Genomic DNA, 22,071 nt, shown 5'->3' with positions numbered 1-22,071 from the left:
TATCAGTAATATTCCGCAAATATTCATAGAAAAAAACAACAATTTAAACAGTAATAAATAATTAAGTTGAATACTCCAGGCCAAAAGTAGATTCAATAAGGTCAGCAGAAGCAACGGGAAGAGCAACTCGATGGCACCTCATAAGGCTGAGCCAGGAGAGGATGAAGTATACGGACGCAACGTGGCAACTCCGAGGGCAACTCCGACAGAAGAGCTAATTAGTGAGTTTGCAATCAGAGCCTGATGAGCAGAAATGCCACCAAGTGCCTCTGGAAAGCGAGCTGCCAACTTTCAGACACACTCGTATGCCACAAAAAACGAACAAGTTCAGTGACGAGTCACACAACACCAAGAGTGAATTCTCACGAAACATGCCCCCACTGTAGACTCCCAGCAACATGAGCCGGGCTGACACTTGGCCATCCAAGGCAGCAGTTGGCAAGGTATGCTGGCATGCTGGTACAGGATGCGCCAAAAGACGATCTATATGGTGACTTACTTTCAGGTGAGCTCGAGGGTAGAAATATTCTTACTCGTTTGCCCCCAGCCCAGAAAACAAAGACGTCGCAAGAAGCCCAACAGCTGTCCCAGCCGAAGGTTCCACAGGATGTCTCACCAGTCTTGACCAGTGGCAGTGACACTTCAAACGTTGGTCACTTGATGGGCGGAAAGGCAAATAGCCACAAAATGTAGCGCAAAGTTCCGGCATCCTGAGAGGCAGCACGATGACAGCTCCAGTGACAGCCTCAGTCCTTATCCTCAGGAGAGAGGTGTAGGGAGGAATCGGTTTCATGGATAAGTTGAGTAAAACTGAGAGCAGTTCCCAAAAAATAAAACACACCAAGAAAGCACTGTATAAAGCACTCACGAAATGATTTCAATTATTGGAAATGGGCTTCTTTTATCTTTTAGAGCGTTGATCCCAGCTCATGAGAACAGTATTAATATCAAGTGAGAGAACTTTAAAGAATGGTCCTACATAAGATGAGGTCAAATTAGAATTTAACTTGTCAACTAGTGAGGGGAGGGTAAAGTTACGACCAAGTAAGCTATCTCCGACCTGAAACTCATGGTGCTGACTGTTCTTATTATATTTATTTGCAACAGAGGATTGTGCTATCTTGAGATTTCAATCGACCTTTGACAAAACATTTTCAATGGCGGTGCTGTCAAGATACGAATCCAGTGGGGGCAGCTCCTACTCATTAAGCAGAGACAGAGAAATTTCTCGCCCCAGGAAGGGGACAGAAGGTAGGAAAATTGTTGCAGAGTGCATAGAGGAGTTAAGCCCTACATTTATGAAAACCAATTGTTAGTCTCTCAGGGTTTAATTAGAGTGTTTGTAGGTCAGAATGGCCTTCAACACCTTGTTAACATGTTCGGATTGATTTCCTCGTGGGAAATAGCCAATTCTATATATGGACTTAATTACCGACTCAAGGTAAAGGTAAAGGTAAAGGTAAAGTCATTTATTGACTGGAAAGACTTGGCATTTTCAGAAACTATCATTGTGGGAGCATTAAAAACCTTCCACACCTGCTCCTTCAGTCTTCTGATGATAGTTTGAGATTTAATTGTGCCTAAGGGCAACAGGATGATAAAATTAGTACAGATGTCAAAAATACTTGAATACAACTATTTCCCTCTCATGAGCGAGAAAGAAGCCCAACTATGTCTTTATGTAGGGCTTCCACTGTGCCACTGGTAAATCCTTACAGTACTTACCTACCTTAACATACTGCGTAGGTTTATAAACCTGACAATCTAGACAGCCAAGCACAAACTTGCGCATATGCTTCCGCAGCGAGAGCCATGCTAAGTGCGCAGCTATGTGCTTGAACATCTTGTCCATGCCCAGGTAACATATCATAAAGGATGCGTGAAAATAATGCAATGTAACAGGGCATTACTCCGCTGGGTTGAAAACCATATAGACTCGCGCACTTTGCTAATGAAATACACGTGTCCTCAATCAATCTGGTAGGAAATATTCTACCCCTCTTATAGATTATTTTAAGGAGGGATGCTCAAGATGCTCACCTGCCTGAAATTTATGTAAATCTAGAGATGATTCAGGAAAAACCGTGATTACAGTTATTTATCAGATTATTAAACAGGCTCCATCACACAGAACTCGTTAATGTTAAATAAGTGAGAGAGGGAGTTGGCCACTACAGTCTTACATTTCTTCCTGTGATAAATCTTGGAATAACAAAAATACATGGTTATGTAAGTTATCCCGTGAGTCCATAATGCAGCAAGGTAGATAAAACATTTCTACAAAAAAGTGTTCAAAAATTAACACACTTACACAAAATAAAAGGTAAAGCCCAAAACGTAAAACTATCAAAGAACAATTTAGAGTAGTTATGCATATTAACAATTAACTAAGAGATTAAAAGGAACAATATTAAACGTGAATAATTATGATCCAAAAATTAAATTTATATTTATAAAAAGGATTACACATTTTACCCGAGCACTCAAGGTGAAATTTCATAAACAGGAACGATTTTTCTATTCTTGCTAAAGTTTTGCGTCAACCACAAAAACTAGACACCAAATATAAAAGTGGATAGCGAACCTGTCAAGGAAAAAACATTTTTTGGGAATATAAATATTTTGTATAGTGTCTCCAGAAGGAGCTTTGGCAAACGCCATGGCAATCTTATACGCGTGCAGACAAACTCCCAAGTTAACCGAAAATAAATTCTAACAGTACCGGCCAAAAATTAAATTTGAAAGAAAATATGACTAAGTTCTTCATAGGTAATCAATATACAGTAACTACGCGTCAATCACAAACACCAAAAAGTTACTTTGCCATGGACCACCAGAAACCTCGGTTGGACACTCGTTGACATGCTAAGACCTTTTCAAGTCTTACAATTGCAGCTCGAAGCAGTTATGCCCATACTTTTATAACAGAAAATTACACATGCGTGAATGTGCAAATTACCGGGGAGAGGGGAAACAAGGTCTTAGTTAGTGGTGAAGGGGTTGGAATGGAAGAGGGTGAAAAGGGGCGAAGGAAAGTCAATGACAGAATATCCACTTTGTCTTCCGAAAGTAGCGAAGCACAAGTGTTTCAAAATATGTGTGCTTTTCTTTGGAAATTTAAACTTTCTCTTGTTTTCAATTTCATGTCGAGTTTTATTTAATATTTGATTATAAAGATGTGAAATCCTGTATTTTCCATTAAAAAACATGAAATTTTGACAGATTAACAATGTTCTAATTATGTGCCTACCCCGAATACCTCGTGTTCGGCAGTTATATTGGTTTACGAGTTGATCAGTAGGGACAACTACATATAAATTTTAGCCGCGAGCAAATGGTAGTACCATCTCCTGAAATCCTACACAAAATATGGTAGTTTGATGTTCATAGTGTTTTCGAGATATAATCTTAGTTTCTCGGCATTTGATATTTAATGAATAGTGATTTTTTGTTTTGAGAATTAAACATTTTTTAAACCATTTTATTCAGTGTACGACTATAGAAAAGTTTACAACTGGAACAGTGTTCCAAGTGTATGCTTACACTACAGCATGCTTTATAGAGTTAAGTTTTTTTACAATCCATTCAATGATGGAAAACTGAAGTTCGTGTAAGCGCAAGTGGCTGCTACTCAGACATTGTTTACCCATGCCTCTGGTTTCTCATAATGGTGCTGCATTCCCATGGTGTGCTTGTGCTGCTTCGCTATGATACTGTCTCAACTTGGAGCTATATCATTACTGTACATGGCTCTGATTTTGATGCCTCACCCTGGTGCTGCTTCACCAAAATGCATATTTTTATGGATGAGCGTGGCCGCGACGTGGCGTGGTCGACCCCTAAATATGCTTAAAACACTTTTTTGACAGCTTTCTAGTTTAAATGAATTTAGAACACACTTTAAACACGTGTTATATCGGTTTCATGCAGTTTTTTTTGGACATACGCCATTGCAGTTTTGCACTGTTTGTCAAGGAAAAATCCCAAAAATTTAAAATAAACAAAAATATGAAGATAAAAAATAATTCAGAGACATCAAGACTGAAACAGCTGATGTCGGAATTCATGGTCCTATTGTAAGTGTAAGACATGCTTAGTAAGTTGGTATTTATGATTGTAATCGTTTATATCTATATATATATATAGGTACTTTATTTCGTATAGTCTTGTCTGGTTAGCTTTAATGTGTAATAATTGTTTTGAAAATATGGCATGTGTCGACGAAGGTCTCAAGTCTTGGTCTATATTACTCGCATTGCTCATAGCTAGTTTGAAATGACAAATATAGAAGAAATCGGACTGAGGTTTGTATATGCTTTGTCTATACTACTTACATTGTTTCATGACTTGGCTTCGAGATTCGGATACATTTAGTCTATATGATTTTATTTTAAATTCTAGTAGTTATAAGGTCAGTCGAATACATTCATCATTGTAGACATACTGATATCGTTTAATATATAAATTTAGTCTGTATGAGTCCTTGTTTCATCACGATGGTTAATTAAATTTTTAAGAGCTTTAATTAATTTATTCTTCAGTCAAGGTACAAAACAAAGACGAAATCGTCCATTCAATCAATATATTAATAGGTAAATTTTTAGTTATTTTAAGTGTTTTTATCGCAGATTTAGGTTAATTATTACAGAATTTCAAGACCGTGGCCGAGACGAACGACCAAATGGTGGATGTCATGGAAAATAATATTACTGCACTCCAGCGGGTAATAATTAAACCAATATTTTTATGGCGCACTCTAGCGGACGATGTGTAGGTATACACTAACACTCCCTGTAGCTGGCATTGAAATCAAATGTGTTGGACATTACATTAATCAAGAGTTTGATCTCAAGCAGACGAAAGCAGTATGGGGACCATGATGTCGTAATCATAGAAAGTTACTATGATGCCGGTATTCAGTATGATGGACTCCAGCAAACGAAAATAATGTGGTGGCTGTGACATCGTAATCCTAAATTATAACCTACAGTAGACGAAAGCAATGTGGTTGTTATTATAAAATAATTTTAAATGTCGAATTCCAAGATGTCGGAATCTTCTACCATACCGTAAAGTACCACATAATTTTTTTTGGCTGTTGATGGGTACTTAAATGTAGCGAAACATTCAATGTAAAGAAGTGGCATAATCGATGGTGATGTTAAAATAAGAAAAGTGCAACATTATGCTGTAGGACATTCAATGTCGTGATGGTAGAATTCAAAATGGCCGAACACACTATGGTAATGGTCAAATTTCAAGGTAATGTTCTAGTTCAAATTTCAAGGTCAACTACTCTGGAATATATTTGGCAAACTAAAATAATAATAGTAAATAGTATTTAAAATTTTAAAAAACCTAAGGACACTGGTATTACACGAATTATTCACAGGCCAATAATAGTTTTGGCGTTGGGGTATTTGGAGTTCATTTGATATTTGCTTTGTGCCCTGAATTCACTAATGGTATAAATTTTGCCTAGGATGTCAAATTTTGGAGATTATATTCAAATGTACATTTCGCGTTATTTTATGTTAAATCCACGAATAAAATCTAAAATTAAACTTAAAATTATTATTATTAAAATAAACAAATATTATGATGTTATACAAATATCACTATATTATACAAATATAATTTTACTATACATATATTATTAGTGTAAACTAATATTATTATACTGTTGCGGAGTGTACGACCGGGACGTCGGAGCCTCGTGCGGCCTCGCCTAGTGTAAGTGGTACCGCAGTACGTCAGTGGACTGCCGCGGTTACGTAACACGTGACGTCACTCGGCTGCCAGGTATATTAGCCCGCGCACGCGCCGGCTCGCGAGCTTATTGCCGGGCTGCACACCTGAGTCTTCTTCCATGTCGAGCGGCCCAGCGGTCGCTACAGGACTTCGCCGCCATTTGTGGTAGAGCCCATTTTCGGTCTCTACAGCTACCACACGAGTGGTATCCTGTTTACCACGGACTCCGACGGCTGCGATTATAAAGGCAAGCACTGGGAAGTCTGAGGGGCAGAATCGGCCCGTGTCCACCGTTGTGTTTTGACGTCTAAAACTATACGCGCGCTTAATGAACTGGGACGGTTTTCGCTGGTCTCCCCTTCCCCCCTCCTTGTATGCGGTTTGGCTTGAGGGTGAAAGAAATTCAGTTCAGGTTTCAGCAAGAAAACCAGTGACGTTAATGAATCGTATACAGGGAATTACTGCGAAAGTATTGATACCTCATGAGGACAATGTACAGTGACGTATTAGGTTAAGTAATAGAGACTCGATAGTAACTTGTAGGAGTCAGTAATTAATATGTTAAGTGTTTGTGCCAGCTCCCGTTTCCGCAATAAATGTAGCGTTTTGGAAAGTGACTTTGTATCATCTGCCTATCTGCCACCTCCTTTTTCCTTAATTCAATGTTGCCGGTTAGCTCAGGCTAACCCCCCACAACAATACTTACAAAGATAGTACCAAATCATCGATGGAAACAACTAGTCATTCAACATTTCGGATGCTTCTTTTTTGTGAACTTCGTGAATATATCTTGGAATAGTTCATTTTTAAACTCCAGCAATAATCTGCCAATATGTGTTTATCCCATCTTCCTTGATAGCATTCCTCCATAATTTTTATATCTTCATAAAATTATCAACTTACTCCAACTGCTGTCTCCTAAATTTTCAGGAAAACTTTCCAGGTGGTGGTGTAAATAGTGCATCTTAAAACTCATGGTAAACCCAAGGGATTTTAATATTTTATGCTTATCGTTTACTAGTTCAACATAGTTTACTGCTCTTCGTTAGACCAAAAATTTCCGACAACTTCAACAAATTAAGTCCAGGATTTTCGCTTAGCTTCTTTCATGGAATTTACGAACGTTTGGTCCATAACGAATTTTCTTATTTCTGGGCCGTTAAATATTTCTGCTTTATTTTTTTGATTACTCAAGTGATGCATTTTTTACCCTATGAATGCAAAGCATTATCCGTCCTTATCAAGAGCCTTTACAAACTGCTTCATAAAACCCAGCTTGATATGCAGTGGAGAAAACATAATTTTCTCTCTTTCAACGCAGGGTTCCTTAATAAAGTTTTTTCTCCAACGACCATGTATTCTCTCTTAGGCCACGCTTCTCAAACATAAGTGGTGTGTTATGTCTCTGATTACCCAGAGGCACAAGAAACAAGAATATTTGGTGTGGCCAATTTGCTATCCGAGAAGAAAGTTTACCATTTTTAAGGCTACACAAATCACTCATTGATATTCACGATACCTTACCTTCTCTATGATTAGATCTATGGTGCTATACGTTTCTTTCTTTGAACATATTTGTTACCATTGTGAAGAGGAACAAATTTTTAGCTTCGCTTTGAGCTATCAATAAATAGGCGCCAATCATCTGAAAAATATTCCGGAATTCTTATCTCTTCCATAAGTCCTCTAAAATCATGACAAAATACATAGTTTTCTTTTTGAGAGAAGAATGGTAGCAGCCCATTTTCTCTTGTACGGTAAAAAGTAATTTTGATTCCTTGTTGCAGTAATTTTTTTTCCCCTTCAACCTGGAAGCCAATAACTCAGAAGCTTCTTTGACAAGTTAAGATCTCTGACGAGGTCATTTAACTCATCCTGGTTAAAACGTTTAGAAATTGTTAACACCTCCCTCTTAATCACTGTCACCTTTATTATTATCAGAAGGGTGGTTATAGGGGTAACACTCGTCCTCAGAAAGCTTTAGAAGCTAGTGAAATTCTGGGATCGGTACTTCCTCTGAGTGAGGTACCAGGCGTCTTTCAGAGACTAAGTAGGATAAGTCCACTTGCTACGGTTGTTTCGATTGATTCCTGTAATTATTACTAGACGGGAATATTAGTCATCTATGTGGATTTGGTTTCTCCAAATCTTCGATACGCCCAATTTCGAAAGTTTTCTTTTCCCACTAGTCCACTGGTGTAAATGTTTTGTATAAGTTTTACAACCTGATGCTGTGCCCAAACTTTATCCTGATAACCTAGCTTAACACCAAAGTATCCATGATAAGCTCTCTTTACAAGGTCACTAACAGTCTTTCTGTTATCTGTTAATGTTTATTCTCCACACATGTATAAAAACACATCAGGATGTTTTACACAACTTCTTCTACTGGAACTCATTTTTTATCAACTTCGATCAATCCTGCACGGCTAAAACTCACAAACAGACCTCAAATTTAGTTGAAGCGTTGAAATGAAGAATGGGATTCCCATTTTGGGGTATCCCAGTGACGAAGTGGTTTTGAGTCAAGCAGACGGTTTTACTTCTTTTTTCACACTTATCTCAAAAATTAGAGCTGATATAAAAAAAAACTAAAAAAAAAATATTTTTGTATTTATATTCAGCGCTCCAAATATAGCTAAAATCAGTTCTGAATTCATAGAGATAAAATAAAAAAATTTTGTAGGCCCGCGTTATAATACATATTTTCCTCACAGTATTCTCTCTGGCTTTGTATCGCAGTGGGCATAGTGCTCAGTTAATAATCTACTGGACCAAAGTTCTAAACACTGTACTAGGAAATATTTCACTTTTTTTAAAATTACAGAATACTGGATGATACAAATTGTGCTTTATGCCAATGTATAACTAAATAAATGAATAAATTGTATTTGTTTATCGTATTGCTATAGTATTAGTTAACTCACATTTTAAGAATATTTAAGACTGAGTAATTATTTAGTTAATTTTGGTTACAGCTAATTTCAAAATAGTTCAGTGTCTTAAAGAAAATGAAGTAAGTACCTATATCTTCTAACGCGCATACACAACTGTAAGACACTTTTATATTTGAAATTGTGTTGATTATAACCAAAAAATAATGGAATTTTATTCATTTTTATTTGATATCAAAGGTTGTATTTTTTTTACATCAAAGCAAAACTATCATATTTTGCATTGGAAATATTCACGTCACCCTTTCTTCCTGAAAAAAATATCACTAAATGTCATTTAGAAACACCTTTTACTATTGCTGATATAGCCTACTAACAAATCTGCACACTTTATCCTACACTCTATCATATTAACCAGTCACTATATCGAAAACCCAAATCCAAATACCCGAGCGCTATATAAATAATCATATATATATATATATATATATATATATATATATATATATATATATATATTAAATACACTTTTCCCTTTCTCACTTTGTATGCAGATTCTTTCACATATCTAATCATTATTATTTTTAGCTAAAGATAATTCTACAAAACATATTTTTTTTTACATTTGGCTGTAGGTAGTATGTTGAAAAATATAATGCACTATAAAATTATGTCTTTACGCTCCTGCATCGCCATCCTTAAAGGGATGATGCAATTAGTGTGCCCAAATTTCTGAATGCAAACCTGAAAGATTATAAAGGGAAATGGCTTCAAATTTAGACTGTACAAAATTTAAAAAAACTATAACAAAATTATTTATTTAACACTAATGAGACATATAAACATTTAAATGACAGTTAAATCTAAGGTGATGCCTATCATAATTTACATTAATTATCAGGTTTCACACTAACCAATTTTATTGAAGGTTATTTTCTTAATGGTTCTCTTTTTGTTCATAATTTCGCAATTTGAAAGTAAAAATTGGTTAGTTCAACAGTAATAAAGTACTCCCAAATGAATTTACAAAGTATTTGTTTGATAGTGTTTTACGGGAGAAAATTAGGTTGATGTAGGAATAAAATATTTAGAGGCTGAGACTACGGTTATGCGTTAATTATAGCAATTTTATATTGAACTAGCTGCAGTACCCAGAGTTGCCCGGGCTGAACACAGGGTGAAGGGGAACTGTTTAGAGATCAGATGTAGTTAGTACTTGTCTTCTTAATTTGAATGTCAAGTGTGCAAAATAATTTATATCACTTTCAGATCCCGACAGACGTTGTTCTGCCAGTTTATAGTTATTTGCCTGGTATGTATGTAATCTAGACTATAAAGCAATATAGAAAAAAAAACTGAAAAATAAGGGATTACTAACATTGAAAAGATTCCATTATCTAGCTAATGCTCGGCATGCATTGCAATGCCTCATTCAGTTTTGTTTTGTAATATGTTTGAAGTAGTTACACATATAAAAATAATCTATCCTTGTCTCTTAATATATATTTATCTCTATCTACATCTATAGTCCTATATAGCTATGTATCTCTCGATCTGTATTTATCTCTTTATATCTACATATATACCTCACACAATCTCTATGTATTCTATATGAGGGTACTGATTGCTTCGTTGTTAATATCACACAGTTGTTTTTTACTTGTATGGGAAAATTAAGAATGATAAGGCATCTAGTGCGTGGCAACAATGTTAATAGGCAATAGGAAATAAACTTCTAGCGCCTGCGGCATTGTCAACACACACTTCGTACGTGTACTGCATGTTGTATCTAACCCCCTCCAACGCATTTGATTCTAAATTGGACTTTTAGTAAGGATCCCTAATGTTATTGATAATATAATATAGTCTATAGCCTTCCTCGATAAATGTACTATCCAACACTGAAAGAATTTTTCAAATCGGACCAGTGGTTCCTGAGATTAGAGCGTTAAAACAAACAAACAAACAAACTCTTCAGCTTTATAATATTAGTATAGATATGTTTATTTCAACAACTGGTTACTTGCATCCTGAACATGTTCCCATCGAGATTATTGCTGTAATTGATTTGAGATTTTCGAATATTCGTCGACTGAAAGATCATCGCAAATGAACGCAACTCACACAAAGCAAGGAAATATTGTTTGATAATCGCACCGAGCTCAGGCGTTGTAGCATTTAATAATTACGATATCTATTTTTTTTGTTTTGGTGCCGATATTTTGGTATAATGCTGGCGTAGCGCTGTAGCACAATCAAAATGGAAATAAATAACACAGGTTGATAAAAAATGTATCATCACCTGATCCCCTTTTTAATAAAAATTATAATAGAAACTTTTTTGTTTACCTGTCATAATATAACATACTTGATAAACATTTATTTTGAACCTACACAACACAATAAATATTTTTTTCAGCTTCAAAAAACAATTTTTTTGTTCCCAAAAGATATAAGATATTATGTTCTCTAGGGTATTAATTGAAAATTTTAAATAAATAAACTAGTTATAATAATTTAGCCCTTACTGACGACGTACTGAGTTTAGCGAGCGATATGAGTCACTTGCCATTCTGCGCTTTTCCTTTTTGTTATCATTCGGCCTTGGCAACATACGTCCTCGATAGTCTCACACGCCAATGATGTGCCATTGTGAAAGAGTCGAGAAGGGGCGGTTATCGCCCAGGAGCTGATGTCAAGCCCCGAGGCGGGGTGCCACAGACGTGCGGTACCTGATAGTGGCTTGCTATAAGTACCCGCCTGCAGTCTGCCCACCGAGTAACACGAAGGGGAACTTTTGCTGTTGGCAGCCTGAAATAAGGTGAACTTATAATCGATATACTCATTTTTATCTGACATTGGCTCACATTTGATGCCAATTGTAACAATTAGAATCGGTTTATAATGTAATCATGTGACAGTGTGACCTGTGTTTTTTGTAGACGTCTAGATGTAATATTTATAAAACTGCAAGTCACATTAAATAAACACGTTACTGTCACCAAGTTGGTAAAACATTTAGTACCTGATTCTTTTTCAATCTTTGAATCGCTAACTGTACATTTCAATACACATATAAAAAAATTTGAGCGTGTCTTTCAGTACTCGCCAGTAATGTGTAAACATCTAAATTCGATAACGAGAAATCTCAAGACTTCTCATGTTGTTCACGTTGCAAAATAAAACTTACAATACGAAACTCGGACACAAAAGTTTATGTAGAATTCTTTATAATAATGCTGAGCGTGATAAATAAATTGATATATAAAATAGTTGCTTTTTAAATACCAAAATTTTTTTCTATGTGTATCACACCTATACTTTCTTCGGTGACCGTTGCTTGCTACCATCACGCGCAGGTAGCGGAGCAGCACGAAACAACCGAATATTTTAAACGATTAGAAATGGCTATGATGAAACCCTGACTTAGGACTTAAATTGCAAAAAGGAATTTTTATAAAATAATTTTATATAGCTAAAATTTACTAAATACATAATACTATTAGGATTCCGCATACGTTAGATGTTATACTTATATGGCATTACTAAAATATTAATCTGAAAAATTTTAAAACAATTATTTTAACACTAAGTAGATGTCTTTGTACATTTGTTTTTTTGACTGAAATCAGTCTGTAAATACTTCCTAAAAACAAACTTAACATTGTTTGAGCTGATTCAATATTATTATGCTATTTTATTATTTTATTATTATTTAAAAAGTAAAAAAAAAATCAATTTACGATATTTGAACCTCGCGCAATGATGCTACAAAGCGCGCGCGCTCTATTTCTGTACTAGTGAGCCTCTTGGTTATTTAGAAGGAGAGAGTAAATTATAATCATTGTAATGGTAGTTTTATTAAAACTTGAAAATAATTTTCTTTTTTAACATTTTAGTTGTTCCAGGGTAATGTCACTGTCATTAAGTTTCATTCGGTAAAACAATACGTTTGGTATGTCCTTTACTATTTACGAAAGTGACTATATACAGGTTTATATTTCTACATGTGATACGCCACATTTGTGAGACATTTACGTTCATCAACTTCCGTTCCATTTTCACGTTATTACTCCAACCAAATGCCGTACACCGAAAGACAAGATATTTACACATGAAAATTATTTATAAATACGCTTTTCACGAACTTAACAGAAAAGTGTTTCAAGTGTGCTGTGTAGTACACATGGAACACAGACGTCCGAAATGAAGTTCTATTCAATACTTTTATAATTCTCATTGGGATGTAGTTCATTTTGAACTGATATGAAAACATAAACAGTCGCTGCAGAGACGTTATGTTCGACTTTATACTGTTGTACCTACCATGGAAGGAAGTTGGTTGTTATAAAAATTATTTTTCAAGTGAATATGATAACTATATAATATATAATTAAGTGCATAATATTTGTTTTAAATCTGTAAGTGTTTGGACGGGAAAATCATAGTAATATTTACATGGTTGTGAATATGTTAGCTTAGTAAGTTATGACGCAATCGGCGGCAGGGAAGTTAAGTTTGACATTGTGAATCCTAACGATAATCAAGGAGTCCTTTCTGGTGAGCGTCCATTTTAAATGTTTGAACACGATGCTTCTTAAATATACGGCAATTACAAATATCTATCAAGGCATCCGTTGTTGTAAAACGGCCCAGAAATTTCTTGAAGAACCAGTTTTTATATATTCAGTGAGATATCTGACGATATCTTTGTCAGAAGTGTGTTAAAGTTAAAATATGAATGGGTGGCTTCGTAAGCCGTAACTTCTATTATTAACAGCAAATTTATGCTGCCGACATATAAATTGCAGATTATTTTTGCAGCCTTAAGTTTGCCTTGCTTAAGAATATTTAAGAATTTCTGTACTTAGGTAAATAAATACTTTTTTTTTTACCTTCAGCGTAAAATAAAAATTTATAACGATACCGTAAAATCAGCCCGTCTCTATTTGTTAACCCTGTGAGAGAATTTGCAAGTCACCACTCTGAAATATTATTCGAGAGTAAATTAAAAGTAATTTGATGGCTGGATTCTCGAATTACTAAGATATTTTTTACAATTGAAAATTGACATTTTAATTAAAATAATTGGATCCTCTGCGTGTTTTCAATATCTCTTACAAAAGAAAAAAAGAGTTTTAATTGGTTTCAATAAATACTGCTTTGTAACACGTGTTGTTGTGCTAAAGATATGTTTAGGGTTATAATGTGTTATTGTTTGTATCTATGTAAGAAATTTTCAACTTGCAAGCTTAAAATTATTAAAATTCTGCAAAGGGATTGCAAAAATTGTACACTAATTGTTGGATTGAATACTATCGCACACTCCGCAATTTGTGTTTTCAATATAAAGTAGATAGGTTTTACTTACACACTAACGGTATTTTGAAATGTTGTAAATCCATCTGTTGTTCGACATCATAAAATTAACGAGACGCAAGACTCTCGTTGTGTGCATTGTGTGTCTTGTAGCACACACTAAACGCAGTGCAATAACGTACATACTTTATTGGGTATCCCAAGGGGATTTGCCACTGTGCCACTACAAATCAATAGTAACAAGCGTATAGAACATGCACACTCAATATATTATTTAAGATCACGCACAAAATAATAAAAGTATTTTAGACACAGACTTTTTCAGCACTTGGATAGGTTATTGCAAAATAGCGACAAGTTTAATATGGAAAAATATATTTAAATATATACATATGCTTTTCACAGACTTTACAAAAATGTGTTACGAGTGGAAATTAAGCAGATGTACCAATATAAATAGTAAACAAATCTGCATACAATATTTTTAAAATGTTTTCTTTTCTTCGGTAAAATTGAAAAAAGTGGCGTGTTGTGTTTAGCGATTTACTTTAGTTTTATTTTAAACCCCGAGCCACTTATATATCGTGAAAAAATATTACGGATATTTAATGTTTATTATATGTCAGTCCAAAAGATTCTTATTAAAGATGTTTCTATTCCCCTGATCACCAGAAACAGGTGTATTGGATATACTAATCACTCACTACCATGTATGATGACGACTAAGTACCATCTGGTGGTGGAAGGGCTGTCTTAGAATACATGTGGGACTCTCAAACACCAGATTAGCATGACCATTGTGCCGTTTCAATTCAATTTTAATCTTATTATAATTGTAACTTTAAATGACCTTGGTCTTATGAGCCTGGCCCACATTACAGGTGGATGTCAGGTTTCATCCGGTGTGCCGCCATTGACTGAACAACTACGCCGTGCATCTTCTACACTTACTCGAACCAGTACTCATGTTGCTTTATTTAGTTCCTGGCACACACGTAATATACCACTTGGAATTCTGTTTAGTTAGTTTTTCTCACCCAGTCAAAAAACATTAACACACTCCTAAAGGTTCCATTTATGGTACAATTAGCTTATGTAGGGTGACATTTGATGAGTGACTGTTGGAAAAACATCTCCAATGTATTTCAAATGAGAATATGGCTACAATTTATGATTAAAACAACGTAACAACTCTAAAGGTGCGATTCCTATGCAGCGTCAGACGCAGATCACTGATACGTGGAACTGTTTCCCATGATGCGTCAGCCAGCCGCTAGGCCAATTGGAGTCGCGAGGTCACTCCAGTCGGAGTGCCGTACAGAATCAACCGCACTCCAACACGGTCCAAGGAAATTTGGGGGCAACATGGTAAACCGTCAGTTCTTGCAACTCCACGAGAGAATAGTTCCATCGTGTTTGGATGTAATCGAAATGTCTCGTCACATTGTCATATTTTACCAATAATGGATTGATTAGATGTTTAAAACAACCGTCTATAGCTCTTAATTGGAAAATCAGCGTAGTTTCAGCCTTCCCCTCTTTATCATCAATCTTTTTCTAAACATTACGTTAAGCAAAACTCATCCTTTCAATACCAACACCCGAAGGGGCATAACGCTTCATAGGAATCGCCAACTGTACGCCAGCCATGCTGCGACAGACTCTGCCTAGGAATCCCAAATTGTAGGAAAGCCAGGAGCTCAGGGGTGGACACCACAACTGTTTTCCAGAGCAGTTGGCGAGCCGCACAGCTCGATGGCGTTTCCCGGGAAGATGCTTCGCTCGCAGCTCTGCTGGCTCCTCATGGCCCTGATGTGCTGTCTCACCCTCTACGGGGTTTCTGCCGCGTCGTTCGGAACCTGCGTCGAGTTGTGCCCGAGCGGCGGCTGTCCCTCCGGCCAGCGGTGCGTCAGCAATGGCTGCGGCCACTACTGTGCCTGAGCACGCACCATCCTCTTCATGTAGTGCCCCGGACTCTGTTAACCTGGTGCTGCAACAGGCCTGCGTGTTTGCTTTGCCCATTTCACCGCATAATGTACTGGTATAGAGCTGTCAATTAAAGGTTTCCATTTCTTTAACTTTAGCACCGTGTTACTTTGTCTCTGACAGTTCTGATGGCAAATAACCATTCGACTTGTAAAACAGAGTTTGTTTAAGGGGGTAGTATAATACATTATTTTGCATATATTATTTTGTGCTTTAAGACATAAATTTAAGTTATTTCTTACTGTAACAATTTGTAATTGATTATTTAATTATTTTTCTACTAAACAATCATTTAATTGTTTTTATAAATTGAAAGGCAAATTTTGCATGTACTGGAAGAGTAAAATTTGGTGGTATGCAATTTTTGAATAACTGTTCGTTATAGCTGTGGCCTTAAATCGTTATAATTTATAAGCCAATACGTATTAAGATATTTACAAATAGAAAAAACTTAAGGTTTCTATGGTTTCAAGAAAGACCTTTTTTTATTGATTACATGAGTTATATATTTAAATTTTTTAATTTTTATATGAAGTCTGCATACGAACGGTGAATTCAAAACTGTATACAACATTAGTTCATGTTTTAGTACATGCTAAGACTGGCATAAAAATTTGCCTCTGTGTTCATAAGAACACTTCAATAACAACTTTTTTAAGGTTAACTATATTAAAAGTATTAAATAGTTTTATAAGAAGTTTATTTAAAATCATGTTTAAACACACGAAATAACAGAATAATATAATTTAATTACTACCCCTTTAAGCACAGCTATATTGTATCGTATAACCATTTCTTGCTCCACTGATTATCTCTGAGATGTGTTGCTTCTGTGCTGTCTCGCCAAAAAGGGTCCTGTTTCAGTCGGACAGGCGCACAGGGCATAACACTTGAGCGAGTTCCGCACCACCGGTCTGTGCTATTTATTGCTGGATGCTCAGTCTGTTCTCGAACTAGTGCCTTAGGTTATTCCAATGAGATGTGGAGTGTATATATATATAAAATACTGAAAAAAAATTCAATATACACAAATATTATTATTTAAACTCCTGGAGTAAATAAAACTTAAGTTCTATTATCTATTTTAGCACTATTAATAATTACAAGGTCAGTGGGCCCGATTGAAAACTAGATCCAGTTAAAAATCTAACATGGTTAGATTCACTTCCTGCGAGACCATAATGGAGTAAGTTAGACAGAACAGCAATACAAAAGCTGGTTCAAAACCTAACACTCGCACATTAAACTTAGAGGTAAATCTTAAAGGCAAAACTATCAATGCATAATTTATAGTAATTAAGCATGGTAAACATCAACTTGGAGATTACAAGAAAAATAAATAAACATGATTTAAAAGAATGCAATATGTTAACAATCAAAACTTAAGGGTATGAATATTTAAAAAAAAAATTATTCTGTGCCCAAGAACACAAGGTGAAGAGTCACTAACCGGATGGAGGTACACAGGTCTGATTAAGGTCTTGCGTAAAATACAAAAAAATGTATACAGAATTTAATGTGGATGACGAGGTTTTCAAGAAATAACATTCCTACGAAAATATTTCTTAAATGCCTCCTTAAGGAGATTCGGGAAACATCATGGCCGTCGAAACAACACGCATCCAAACTCGCCAGCAAAACATAAAATTTTGACAGCAGTGGCCGGAAACTTATTTTAAAAAAACTACTAAGTTTAACTTACACTTTTAAGGTGCAGACACTACCCACCAACGAAAATCATTACAAATTTACTTGCCATGGCTCACCTGAACACTCGCTGGAACACTCGGTGAGTTTAGCACCTGGTTTAAGACGCCCAAATGCAGGTTGATGCAGTTACGCCCTAAGCTTTTATAGGAGAAAATTACACAAGTACGCGTGCGTGAATCTCAAAGGAGGAGCAATAGAGGAAGTATTCAAGAGGAAGCAAGGGATGCCGAAGTTTTAGGCAGAAGGAAAGTTAGGGGAGAGTAGGAAGGGAGAAGGGAAGGAGAAGTGATGAACTCAGATCCACGATGTCTTCCCAAAGTTACGAACCACAACTTTTCAACGCTAATGAGTCCCTTGATATCAGCAATATTCCGCAAATATTCATAGAATAAAACAACAATTTAAACAGTAATAAATAATCAAGTTGAATACTCCAGGCCAAAAGTAGATTCAATAAGGTCAGCAGAAGCAACGGGAAGAGCAACTAGATGGCACCTCATAAGGCTGAGCCAGGAGAGGATGAAGTATACGGACGCAACGTGGCAACTCTTATCACTGATCAGTGAGCATGTAGCCCCGGTGTCCACCGATGCCTAAACATAGCTGTCATACTACGAGTTGTTCAAGAAATTCAAAAAAAGACTTCTGGGTGGGCTTTCGAAATTTTCTGACTGCACCAGCCACCGGGATGTGTAGTCAATGCTGGTTTTCTGGCTATGAGCCATGGTAATTTCCCGTCTGTTTGCAATAAAAACCAGTCTCTGGGTGTAATTAACTTGATGAAAATGGCATTACTGTATCTAGTTTCCAAAGCCTAATCATTTGGCAGACCTGAAATATTATCTTGGCATGGCCGAATAGTTAGTTCGCGTGTCCCTGCCTGCCATTTCACAAAGCAAAGTAGTGAGCATGCTTACATTAAGTGTTTCGCTAGAATGAGTAACATTACTCGCTTCGTGGATAGCCTTAGCTTGCGCACTGACGACTGTGCTGTAAACTTGCCTGTTCCCAAATCGCTTGGGAAAAATCCTCTTGGTATTTGCACAAGGCGAGTAATCGATTCTCGATTTCACTCCACGAACGAAGCATGTACAAACTAGAAGGGGCAACCAACATGCAACTGTGTTAAATAAACTGGGGCGAGAAATTGTCCCAAATAATCTGTACAAGTTCGATCTTGTTGAAACGCTAAACCAACACCTCCATAAAGGTAACAACCAAGTTCACGAACTCCAGCTGTAGCTCACCCAGGTGCTGAAAGCAAAACACGAATCCTCGACTACATCGTTCGAGCACTCGGGGCGGGCAGATGAAGTCTGAACATGTGTGTCTTAAAATGTGCAAAGGGCATATTTTGCACAATGGCATCAGTCAACATGTGGATTTACTTAGGAGGGCTTTCAGAAAGTCGTAGTTCAAGACTCGCTACTCGCGAGCACAGGCTCAGGCTCGTTACTTTCCCGGTGGGGAAGCAACATCAAACTACTAAAAAACTACTTCATTTTTAAAACCTGCACAACTAGACATGCCAGTGAGAGAAAGACTGTTGTTGTAAGGCTCTTGGCATTTCCCGGTTGTTCGTCTCTAGTGTCATCCATAATTGCTGTGCAAGACGAGCTTTAAGTTGCAGCACAGTCATCGGTTGATTCATAGACTATTTCATTTACCTCCTAATATGCTAAGAGATCGGTATGGTGGAGTTTATAAACCCGCGTAACCGGTGCAGATTATGAGGTCATAAAGAGCATGAAAAAAGAACAAAGAAAAATTATTATTCCTCTGTCATGCATGGTAGCGCAGGTTAAAGTGTAGAGGTGCCCACACAGTCAATACACTTCAAGTGTTGCCAACGAGATTGGTGCATAAACTTATAGTTGAAAGAAAACAATAATATGTAACTGAGATGTTTCGGGAGCGCATAAATTATAAAAATTATGATTTATTTTTAAAATATATTTTATTTCAAAAGACAATTTATTCCAAACAATGCTTATAAAATCACAAGACTGCTAGGTGGCTAAGAAATGTTTTAGCCATCACATAGACTGGAATAATTTTCAATACACACCAATCTTAAGCAGTTGAATCCCTTGAGGACAGCAATTTTAAGCTCTATTTACCATTTCAGTGTTATAAAAAATTACAAGGCCAGTGGGTCTGATAGCCAACGCGAGGGAATGCAAAAATGCATGGTTATGTAAGTTATTCCGCAAGTCCATAATAAAGCAAGGTAGATGGATCAGCTATACAAAAATGTGTTCAAAAATTAATGCAAACACACAAAATATAAGGTAAATCCCAAAACGCGAAACTATCAAAGAACAATTTAGAGTAGTTATACATATTGACAATTAACTAAAAGATTAAATGTAACAATATTAAACGTGAATAACTATGATGCAAAGAGAAAAAGTTATTTTAAAATTTGAATTATAAAAATTATTATACATTTCACCAGAGCTCTCAAGGTAAATTGTCATAAACAGGATGGAGATGTCTAGTGTTATTAAGGTTTTGCGTCAACCACAATAAATAGATACAAAATTTAGAGTAGATAACCTGCCTCTCAAGGAAAAAAATTTCTATGAAATATTCAATTTTTTTTTTAATGTTTGCAGAAGGAGCTTCGGAAAAACACCATGGCAATCTAAACAGCATGCATGCAAACTTGTAAGTTAACCAAAAATAAATTCTGACAGTAGCAGCCGAAAATTAAATTTGAAAGAAAACATGACTAAGTTCGTCATAGGTAATCAATATACAGTAACTACACGCCAACCACAGACACCAAAAAGTTCCTTTCCCATGACCCACCAAAAACCACGGTGGATCAAATTAAATTAAATTTGAAATAAAACATGACTAAGTTCGTCATAGGTAATCAATATACAGTAACTACACGCCAACCACAGACACCAAAAACTTCCTTTCCCAGGACCCACCAAAAACCACGGTGGATCAAATTAAATTAAATTTGAAAGAAAACATGACTAAGTTCATCATAGGTAATCAATATACAGTAACTACACGCCAACCACAGACACCAAAAAGTTCCTTTGTCATGACCCACCAGAAACCACGGTGGATCACTTGTCGACAATTCAAGTCTTAAAATTGCACCTTGAAGCAGTTATGCCCATGCTTTTATAACAGAAAATTACGCATGCATGAATATGCAAATTACCGAGGAGAGGGGAAACAAGGTATATCTTAGTTGGTGGTGAAGGGGTTGGAATGAAAGAGGGTGAAAATGGACGAAGGAAAGTCAATGACAGAATATCCACTTTGTCTTCCGAAAGTAGCGAAGCATAAGTTTTTCAAAAGATGTGTGCTTTTCTTTGGAAATTTAAACTTTCTCTTGTTTTCAATTTCATGTCGAGTTTTATTTAATATAAGATTATAAAGTTGTGAAATCCTATAGTTTCCATAAAAAATATAAAATTTTGACTGCTTAACAATGTTCTAATTGTGTGCCTACCCTGAATACCGCGAGCAAATGGTAGAGCCATCTCCTGAAATTCTACACAAAATATGGTAGTTTGATGTTGATTGTGTTTTCTAGTTATAATCTTAGTTAGTTTCTCGTCATTTTATATTTCATAAATCGTGTGCTTTTGTTTTGAGAATTAAACATTGGTTAAAGCATTTTATCCAGTGTAGTATTCATTGTACGACTATAGAAAAATTTCCCACTGAAACAGTGTTCCAAGTGTATGCTTACACTGGAACATGCTTTATGGAGTTATGTTATTTTACAATCCATTAAATGATTGAAAACTGATGTTCGTGTAAGTGCAAGTGGCGTGTGCCACATAGCTCACATCGACTGCTACTCAGACATAGGTTTCCCATGCCTCTGGGGTCTCATCATGGTTCCGCTTCACTATGGTGTTATCTCACCATGGCGCTGCTTGTGCTGCCTCACCATGGTACTGTCTCAACATGAAGCTGCAACACCACTGTACTGACTCACCATGGCTCTGATTTAGTTGCCTCACAGTGGGGCTGCCTCACCATGGTGCTGCCTGACCATGGTGTGGCTTAAGCTGCCTCACCAAAATGCATCTTCGTCGGGATGAATGTGGCAGCGACGTGGCGTGGTCAACCCTTAATGAGTGCTTGAAACATTTTCTTGACAGCTTTCCAGTTTAAATGAATTTAGAATACAGTTAAACACGTGTTATATCTGTCGGATTTGGCACCATTTTACTTGCAAAATTTAACAGAGGGTGTCAGCCAAACTTTAAAAGGATTTTCAGAGAAACCATCCCAGTTAAAATAGTTATTTTAGTGGCATCATGCATCAGCTGGGTAGTACACGTGTTTTATATTTACCGAAAATATAATGTGAATGAGGTAAAAAAAAAAACAAGATTTTGATTCGTAACCAAAAAAAAAATATTTTTTCAAA

The 22,071-nt window shown here is 36.2% G+C and overlaps 1 long non-coding RNA gene across 1 annotated transcript; it reads left to right on the top strand.

Moving 5' to 3' along the window:
* The first annotated feature begins 11,375 nt into the window (after nt 1–11,375).
* LOC134527590 (uncharacterized) lies at nt 11,376–16,047 on the top strand. Its single transcript, XR_010074225.1, has 2 exons — nt 11,376–11,466; nt 15,695–16,047. It is a non-coding gene; the product is annotated as an uncharacterized LOC134527590 (long non-coding RNA).
* The last annotated feature ends 6,024 nt before the right edge of the window (nt 16,048–22,071 follow it).

Source organism: Bacillus rossius, chromosome 1 (assembly GCF_032445375.1).
Source record: "Bacillus rossius redtenbacheri isolate Brsri chromosome 1, Brsri_v3, whole genome shotgun sequence".
Taxonomy (NCBI): Eukaryota; Metazoa; Arthropoda; class Insecta; order Phasmatodea; family Bacillidae; genus Bacillus; species Bacillus rossius.
The sequence above is the reverse complement of the archived record's forward strand: the minus strand, read 5'-3'. Positions and strand labels throughout refer to the sequence as shown.